Below are 10,264 nucleotides of genomic sequence, written 5' to 3' on the forward strand. Positions count from 1 at the left end.
AGAACTGAATCTCTTTCCTTATCCAACCTTTCTTGCCAAGAACGAGCTACCCACTAAGAGATGGGATCCCTGGAAAATCTGCCCTCTGAAGTAAGATGTCTCTCTGTGTCCAGTAGAGTGTCTAAAGGTCTATCTTCGAAGAACTTCAGACTTCAGGGGAGGACAGCTCTTCAAAGGAGAAACTTCAGGATCAAACTTATCCCTAAAACAACTGAGGGCGAAGCTCACCTACTTCATTCGCAGAGCGGATCCTGACAGTACACCCGCTGGTCATGATCCAAAAAAAATTGCTTCATCACTGAACTTTTTTCAGTATATGGACTTTGAGCGTCTTTGCTCATATACTGGATGGAAGTCATCCAGAGTGTTCTACAAACACTATGCAAAGCAAGTGCACGAACTGAAGCATTACGTGGTGGCGGCAGGTAGTGTATTAAAACATGTCGTCTAGTGCTGCGATGAACAGTGAATTGATTGGGACTATCAATTAGGGTGAAAAGGTGTTGACACTTCCAGTGCGATACTTTTTAAGTGGGTGTCACCATGGTGACACTAAGACAGTTCAAAATGTCAAGTGTGGAATTATACAGATAACACTTGTGCCGTGTGTACATAGTACACAGAGTTGATAGTATACAACATTTACAGAAAATTATATTAGAAAATGTTATCAAAATTTTGAAATTTCAGAGTGGCACTAATCATTTCTTCCCTTTCAGGTAGAAAAACCTTTTCTGTCAACATTGTACGTATAATTCCCTTAACATGTTACACTTGTTATTCCATTTGGTCATTTATTCGAAATAAATGTCTATTAGAGTGTAATTACGTCTTATTTCACCCTGCAATTAGCACAATAGATATAGCCAGAGTTCTCTTACTTATTTACCTAAGTAAACCTCATATGATTGTATACTTACAAACAATGGATATAGTTGATACTTAGTTGTTCCGACAACACATAAAAAACAGTGAGACTTTTGTATATCTAGTGGATACTTATGTTTGTTCATACAATATATGCAAACCTTGAGACCCTTTTCTACTGTCTAGTATGACTCTTCCCTGCAGGGGACAGGAAGCCCTAACATTGTTCCATGATTAGTGGTAGTGACGTATAACGGTAACGTCATATGTCTCAATGGTCCGGATGACCATAGAAAAATTTGTCCCAAGGTTAAGGCACTTATGAAAATCCACAGATACAGTACTTTCAAGTAATTCTCTGGTACACTTCTATCAGGACGACATGGCTTGAGCCACAAAAAACGGATTTTGAAGCGAAGCGAAAAATCTATTTTTGGGTGAGAAGGCCATGTCGTCCTGATGGACCCGCCCTCCTTTCTCCGTATAAGAAAAAGGCTTAGGCAAGATCCCTCCCAAAACTATTATATCTGTAACAGCATGCTCAATGCTACAAGGAATGAGCGCCATCTTGGAGCCATGTAATAGTATGGGAGGAAGGGTAACCTTGATAACAGCTCCCCTTCAGTTTAGCTATTTTCCCCCTCGAAGCAAAAACGCTATTCGGGGTGAAGATTGCTATGTGTCGTATCAAGAGATACGTTCCCTGATTTTATGCGATATCCTTAAGAGAAATTTTAAGGATATTAGTGCCAGGAGTTAGAATTCTGGAGACCTAAAGGTCAATTCTCTGGGAATATCACTGTAGCCAAATATCCCTTAGAAAGCTACCAATAGGAACCTTCCATCAGGACGACATGGCCATCTCACCCAAAAATAGATTTTTCGCTTCGCTTCAAAATCCGTTTATTACTCTTCCATAATGTAACCAGAGTCCCGTTTTTAGGCGGGACAGTACTGCTTTTTTAACATCTGTCCCGCTTTTTTTTTTTTTTTTTTTTACTTTTGTGAGGTTTGTCCTGCTTTGCCCCATTTTTTTTTTTTTTGGTGCTAGTAAAACAAAACTGTTCCTGTTTTAATGGAATAGTACTGATATTTTGTTTAATTTTACAATTTCACTAACTGGTTACTGCTGTCATCTGCTCTGACTGCTACGATACCCAATAAAGTGAATTAAAAAAAATGCAGACTGTAAAGTATATATAGAATGCAGCCCTTTGCAGACGCTGATAAGCATAAGAATAAGGATAGGGAAGTGGGGAATATGGGGAGAGGAAGAGTACCCCTGGGTACAATCCAGTTTATAGCCCGAAGGCGGGTACTCGGGATGGGAAAGAATAAGGAAAAGGGAGAAAGGGAAGTACAGGAGATGAAAAAAAAGGGAGGGGCAGACCCTCATGCGATGTTAGATAAGTTTTAGGAGCCACCTGAAAGTGCAAACGACTAAGCTAAGATAGAAAAAGAAAAGGCAGATAGGGAGTGGAACAGTTTTTTGATTCTCGCAATGTCTAGCCCTGTTGCAAGGAGTATGTCTGTCTGTACACTATTTGATTGTTGAAAAAATTATGATGATTTTGATAGAATATTAATTTTAATTGTTGAATTAAAGTTTTTTATCTTATTCATAATTTTTAATCAGATGTTATATATAGATCTGGGCCTTGGAGGATCATAATTGACCTTAGGCTCAAACCTACCCCACTAATTATGTGAGATTCCTTGTGAGAGTGTATAGGTCGTCATCATCAATAGCTAGTTGATCCCAGGTTTTCTGACCAAGCCTGTGGAACCTGACATTTAGAGGCTTCAACTTGGGATGCTGATGCAATTCTTGCATTTTATTTTAATGGGGGGGGGTCCCTCTTTGTAAGCTCGCCTCAAAGCCATGTTTTGAATTGCCTGCATTTTACTTAATGAAGATTTGCTGAGTGCTCCAAATATTATGGCTGGCTCTCTCAACTGTGGTCCTACTAATGATTTATATAATCTAAGTTGTGTTTTGGTTGACATACCTTGAAACCTTTTTAATCCATTGAGAGTTAACCTGGAAGCAGTTATTCTCACTTTAACATGAGGAAGGATGCCAGATTTTTTAATGCTACACCCAAGCATCAGTAATTTCTGTTTAAATGGAATTCTAACGTTATCTATTATAATATCTGCAGGATTGCGAGCTGATATTGAGAGAAGTTGAATTTTATTCATATTTGCAGTTATCTTCCATTTCTTTTCATAGTTATTATTATTATTATTATTATCATTATTATTATTATTTGTATTTCCAGCACAGTCTTTCTCTGTAGCATTGGTTTATTTTCGTTAGGGTAAGTTACTTCTTGGGTGTGGTTGTCTGCAAACATGATTTGAAGGAAACCTTGTACAGGAGGAGGGGTATCTTTGATATAAATGTTATATAGTGAAGGAGAGAGAACACTGCCCTTAGGAACTCCTGACAGTAACTGAAACTCTGGTCCTATATATTCTTTTATTTTAATCATGGCCACTCGGTTGTCTAGAAAGTTGCACAACAACCTGGTTGCTAAATCTGGTAATTGAGCTTCTAACAGCTTGTATTTTAAACCCTATGCCATACCTTATTAATAGCTCGGCTGACATTTCTCGAGATTAGATTACAACCACATCCCAGACTTTTCTTGACTGCTATGAATTCATAGAGCCTGGCTAATGCAAGCTGAATCCCTTTGCCCTGGGCAAATCCATACTGATTGCTGTTTGTATGCAAATTATCGTCAAACCTTATTTTTATGATTTTTTCCAGAATCTTACCAGGCATCTCTAATAGGGATATTGATCTGTCGTTGGGAACCGAGGTGAGATCTTTACCCTTTTTCCCCCACGAAAGTAAGTAATGCTCTTTAAAGAAATTCTGGCCAGTAACCCATACTCGTAATTTAATCAAATATGTTAAGAAAGGCGAGCATTGAGTTGGGTAGGTTTTGAAGGATAATTTTGTTGACTTTAGAGTGGCCTGGAGCTTTGTTTTTAAAACATTTGATTACTTTGACGAAATCTTTGAGTTGGATTGGTCTGAGAAATAGGTCTTCTTCGTCTAGCCTTCCAAGGTCTACTGTATCATAAGGTATTATGCGATCAGCATGTTTACGGATTGTCTCAGTGACATGTTGTTCATGTTGTTGGTCAAACCTTAGATTCGCTATTGAATTTACTTTAAAAATATTAGACCAGAAGTCTCTGAAAATCACCTCCTGATTTTGGGGCGAGTAGATTTTGACATTGTTATGAAGAATGTAGGCTATGGGTTGAGAAGATGAACCTAAAAGATTTCTGATCATTCTCCAAAATTTTTCTGGGTCTTTATAGGAGTCCCCACATTAATTCAGAAGAGTATCCCAGGTTAAGTTAATGAGTTCAGTTAATTCTATTTTGATTCGTTCTTGTATATTGTGTATATATTCTAAAAGATGATGTGTTAGACTTTGGATATTAATTAAATCTAGGGCTTGTTTATAACGAATCTGTAGCAGTTTAAGGTAATCTGATTCTTTAGGGTAAGGTAAGATCCTGTAGGTTTTGGGGGGATATAAAGTTCTGAGGCTTCTTTGATCTTCCCATACCAAAAAGCTATTTTCTCATCTATATAGGATTTATCTTTTAAGATGTTATCAGGTTCGTCGAGTGTATCCTTAAATAAACGTTCCCAGTTGGCATTGTTGATATCGAGAGTTGGACTAGTGGCTACCATTATGGGTCTCACAGTAAGTTTTAGAATAACAGGAAGATGATCTGATGCAGTTAAAGGGTCTTGATTGACTGAATAATTGGAGATATGAAATCTATTAGAGAGAAGAATATCAGGCCTACTGGAGGCTCTTCTGTTATATGTATCAAATTCTGGTCCTAGAAAGCTAATGATGTTCCTTTTCATTAGTCTATGAATTAGGGTGCCTCTAAGGTTTGCTCTATTATGGCCAAGGGCCGGGTGAGTTGCGTTGAGGTCGGCTAGTAGATATATGGGGATATTGCGTCTCAATAAGGAGATTATATCTTGTGGAAATACTGGGTTTCTTGGAGGTAGGTAGGTTGTTGCAACTATTACTGGTCCTCGTACTGTCTGTAATTAAACTGCAATCAAATCATGATTGAAACAATCTATTAATTTAACTGAAGTATCCCGTCTTACTGCTCTTGCTGTTCCAGCATTTTTCTCACTAAAGGTATTACACTGGAAAAGATTGTAGTTCTAGATCTTGATACGGGAGGAATTTGGAATCCCTGTTGAGTTGAGAAGTATGAGGCGAGGGGAGAGAGAGGAGTAGATATTGATAAGTTCCTTGCTTCGGAGGAATGTCCACTTTAAAACATTATATTGAATTACAGTGAGAGTGTCAATTATGGTACCTGTTATTTGGTTAAGTCAAAGAATTCTGATTTTTGCCTCTGGAATTTATCGACATTGATCCTTGCAATCTTAGAACTGAATTTATCAAGTTTTATAGAGCCATCATTTATAAGTTAAACGACTGTATTGTTATCAAATTTCTTAGTAAAGATATATTTAATTGTTTTGCTTTCAAAAATCATCTTCTTTAGGATATTGTGAGGTGCGGATTTGCGGGGGTGGTGGGGGGGCGGTTGCTGAATTGATTGAAGTGTACAGTCTTAGTCCAATTTTTGGTTTCTTTGATTGTTTAATGGGGGGAAGGGTTGGGAGAGCAGTGGCTTCTTGCAGGAACAGATGTTGAGGTTGAAGCTTGAGGTTGTTGTGAAGGATGATTTTTTTTTTTTTTTTTTTTTTTTGCAGGATTGGTTGGCTCTTCTATATCAGTATCAGAGTCACTAAGAATCCTTTTCTCATTAACCTCATCAGTATCCATATCCTCATTAACTGTCACAGTTTGTTGAGGGCTTGAGGGCTGTTGTCATTTTGGTTGCCAGTTTTTAGCATAGCCGATACTTTTTTGGTCAAATTGATGGCCTCTGTGGGGATTTTTACTAAAGGAAGTCCATTTGCTTTGTAGAGAGCGTTGACCATGGATTTAAATGTGCCTGGTTCGACTGCTTCACTCAGATTGGACATGATTATTGCTGTATTCATAAATGTTGATTGTTGGAGAGTGATGTTGTTGAAGTTAGGTTGAGCAGAGGTGTTTGAAGCATTAGGGGCTGAGGCTTCAGCAAAAGACTTGTTAGGCACAGTGTGGGATTGTTGGTTCCTAAGAGTCTTTGCCTGATCCTTGATCATTATTTTCCTTGTTGGGCATCTTGCTGCCATAGTTGAATGATCACCACTGCATGTGATGCACTGATGATTATTTTGATTGGTGCACTCGGTTCAATAGTGGTCATCAGAGGCACATATTGAGCAAATTTTGTATGTGGATGATTTTGTGCAGTCCTTTTTTGTATGATCACCTTTGTAGCATCTTGTGCATTGAGATAGAGACATAAACTTCCTGAATTAGGAATCTAGAGGGGAAGGGTTGGCCTGAGATGAGAAGTCCTTTAGTAAGGCTATAGTTGATGGCAGTTTCATTACTTTAGTTACTTTAACACTATTATGTTGTTCTATTTCATGCTATATTTCTTCTTCTGATTGACTGTAAATTACACTGTCTGCCTGGGTTATAGCCAAGGTCCGTAAGGCATTCAGATGTAGGGGTCCAAAACTTCAAAGTTTTTCTTATGGAATGCTTCTTTAGTTTTGGGGTGGATGATCTTTTCAGTTGTTACTTCATCAGCTACAGCTAAATAACAGTTATTGGACTCTGTTAATTTTTGTATGAAGCATGAGTTATCCTGTAGGATACTCCATATTACCTGACGACGAGAATCACTATCACTTCCCTGACTAGTGTCTCTAATCTTCACTTACCCCCTTTTTTCGGAGAGTTCGATCTGAACATTTAAGTAAATTTATTGACACTTTGTGAATATTTATGAACAAGTCTATGGGAGTTGCACGGCTTATTTAAAAAATCCAGGCGAATAAGTCTACGTGATTGCACAGCTTTTAAAGAAAAATTAAATTTTGATTTTTGAAAAAATTGTGGAGTGACGTGAGATAATCTTTGATTTTGAGGTTAGGTGGAGAGCATATTACTTTTTAACAAAACTTTTAAAAAATCCTGAGTATTTCAATTATTAAGGGCACTAGAACCAAAAAAATCGTTTGAATTATAGAAGATAAGAATAGAAGATGTAATTTCCACCTTATGGGAGGGAGAGTGACTTATGCCTAACCCCTATCCTATGTAGGCACTACTTAGGGATTAGGAGCCTAAATGGTGCAGAACTCCCAGTGCCTCCAGAGAGATTTAATACCACGACGGCAACTCCGAAAAAAAGGGCTTGTACCAACCGTGTGTCACACGATCGTACATAGTAACAACATTTCTCTCTTTTGTATATAGTCTCCTTTGTATCTTCGCTCTTCCCTCGCACTGATAGGGACCTGAATAAACATGTTGTTTTTCTCACCGTTAACTGTTAACAGAAACCATTGTTGGTTGAACAGGAAACAGCCAGTTATACATTATGGCCTTTTTGCCCGTAATTGATGTATATATAAACTGATGTTCTGTAATAAAAGTTACTCAGTTGCTTTCAACCTGCCTTCTTAGTCACAGCCTCTCTCGGCCCATCACATTGGTGACCCCGGAGTGACTCGCTCCTCCTGCCTCCCCCCCCCCTCACCGTTACTATGACGTCTTCAAAACTTACCTTCTGCAGCAGTACTCGCCGTCGCCAGCCGCCCGTATAGCAAAGCTTTTTCAGCTCTCAACAACCGTTGGGGGACCAAAGGGCTTCGCTCACCCTCAGGGAAATGACCAGTATCACTCGCCTGTAACCTGCCGCAGACGGCTCTCTTCGTGAGGTGAACCTACTTCGTGTCCTTTGTGTAAGCCGTTTATCTGAACCTGTACGCGCTGCCATACCTAATGTCGATAGTTTACCGATAAAGGACTTGAGGACCAAAGCCGATGCCCTTATGGACACCCACTTCATGACCTTCAAGACATCCATCAACACCTCCACTCCTGACGAGGAGGACACCTATTCAACGTCAACTGAAGCCGACGTGAATGCCATAGGACACACACGCCTATGAATGCCGTAGAACACACACGCCTATGAATGCAGTAGGACTCACACTCCTATGAATGCCGTAGGACTCACACGCCTATGAATGCCGTAGGACACACACACCTACCCCATGACGAGCCGGAGTGGCAGCAAAGCCACCCATCATCCACCACTCACTCGTGCCCCAACCAACGACTTCTACAGCCACTCACTGCCACCCATCGGCCGCAGTTTTGCTACTACCACTCCATATTCTGGGTTCCCGCGAAGAAATGTACAGTATGTCATTTTTAATGGGGGAGCCATGTACCAACCGTGTGTCACACGATGGTACATAGTAACGACATTTCTCTTTTTTGTAAATAGTATCTTCGCTCTCCCCTCGCACTGATAGAGACCTGAATAAACATGTCTGTTTTTTTTCATCATTAACTGTTAACAGAAACTGTGGTTGGTTGAACAGGAAACAGCCTGTTATATGTTATGGCCTTTTTGTCTGCAATTGATGTATATATAAACTGATGTTCTGTAATAAAAGTTACTCAGTTGCTTTCAACCTGCCTTCTTAGTCACAGCCTCTCTCGGCCCGTCACAGGCTAATTGATGGTGTCAGTAGATGAAGAGTTGCGAGGAGCAGAGAGTAGTACTTGGAGGTATAGGGCAGGAGAGTTGGTTGGGGGCAGTAAGGGGAGGATAAGGATGAAAGTATGGGTTGGGGTATTGGCCAAGAGAGAGCTGTCTCTTGAGAACTGCTGCTGAAGGAGGAGGTCCTATCCAAGCTTCAAGTCGGCGCTTCAATGATGGCTACCAGTAGATGCTAGGAGAGGTCTGTTCCCGTTAATGTCCTGAAGCCGAACGAATGAATTGAATCTACACACACACACACACACACACACACACACACACACACACACACACATATATATATATATATATATATATATATATATATATATATATATATATATATATATATATATATATATATATATATATATATATTATATATATATATATATATATATATATATATATATATATATATATATACACATAGGAATGTTCAATTTGATGTACGATATGTTTTCCCTGTTATGTGTATCTCTTTGCACGGGGTTCAGGAAAAGACACAAGTTAGTTCCCGCTCATCCCTTGATCTGTGATCAACTCTTGTACATTAGAGGAATCAACTGTTCCCGAGTATGTCTTAACCTGCTTACATGGCGCAGTGAATCTAGTTCCAAAGCAGGACCTACAAGATGCTGAGACGAGGCCATCACAACACACCCAGGGGCACAGCAAGACGTTCCCCCAGGGGCACTGCAAGCAGGAATGCAACACCGGCACGCCGACGCCACGAGGGACAGGACTTGTTACAGGCATTGGTTGGCCTCATGGCACAAGGAAGACCACATGGTTCAGCCTCGGCAGGTGTTAGGGCGATGTGCCCTGAGAAGTGTAGCTATGAGATGACACAAAGCAGTTTTCGAGAATGGTGTCGCTCTATGAGTGATTGGCTGGCCTTAGGAAACGTCTCAGGAGAGAATGCACTTATCAGTGTCCGGTTAAACTGCGATGAGAAGTTAAGGATGGCTATAGATGCAACGCACTCAGAGGTTCAGTGGAACTCATTAACGGCCTCTGAGGCATTTGACAGACTGGAGGAGATCACGACGAAGTCTGTGAATAAGGCAGTGGCATGGGACAAGTTTTTCTCAGCGCAACAAGGCGATCAAGAAACCGCGAAATCTTTTGGGCATAGGTGCCAACAATTGGCCTTAGATTGTGGGTTTAAGTGTCCCCATTGTCGAGCTGATCTGAATGATTTTGTGTTAGTTCAGCGGATAACAAGTGGTTTAAGCAATGTGGGACTTAAGCAAGAGATCCTACAGGATCATGAGGTTTTCAATACTGTGCAGAAATTGTTACGTAAATGTGAAATTTATGAATCCGCAGAAAAGGATAGTATTAGCGCTCGTGGAAGGGCAAACGTAGCTAGTTTGGTAAAAGGGGATGAGATAGGCTTAGGCTTAGTTGAAAGTGGGTTAGAAGGTGAAAGTAAAATTATTGCTAGCTATAGGTCTAATAATAGTGACAAGGGACACGGCCGTGGCCGTAGTAGCTCGAAACCTACTGGTAGCAGTAAGTCAGATACCAGGTGTAAAAAGTGTGGTGGTCGTTCTCATTGGCAGGGAAAATGTCCTGCTGATAATGTTAACTGTTTTCAGTGTGGTATTGCGGGGCACTTTGCTAAATTCTGTCGTCAAGGGGGGCAACAGCCCGCCAAAACGGCGCCTATTGTGGACGCGTCTGTTACGTCATACACTGTTGCCTA

The sequence above is a fragment of the Palaemon carinicauda genome, chromosome 2, assembly GCF_036898095.1.
Source record: "Palaemon carinicauda isolate YSFRI2023 chromosome 2, ASM3689809v2, whole genome shotgun sequence".
Classification (NCBI taxonomy): Eukaryota; Metazoa; Arthropoda; class Malacostraca; order Decapoda; family Palaemonidae; genus Palaemon; species Palaemon carinicauda.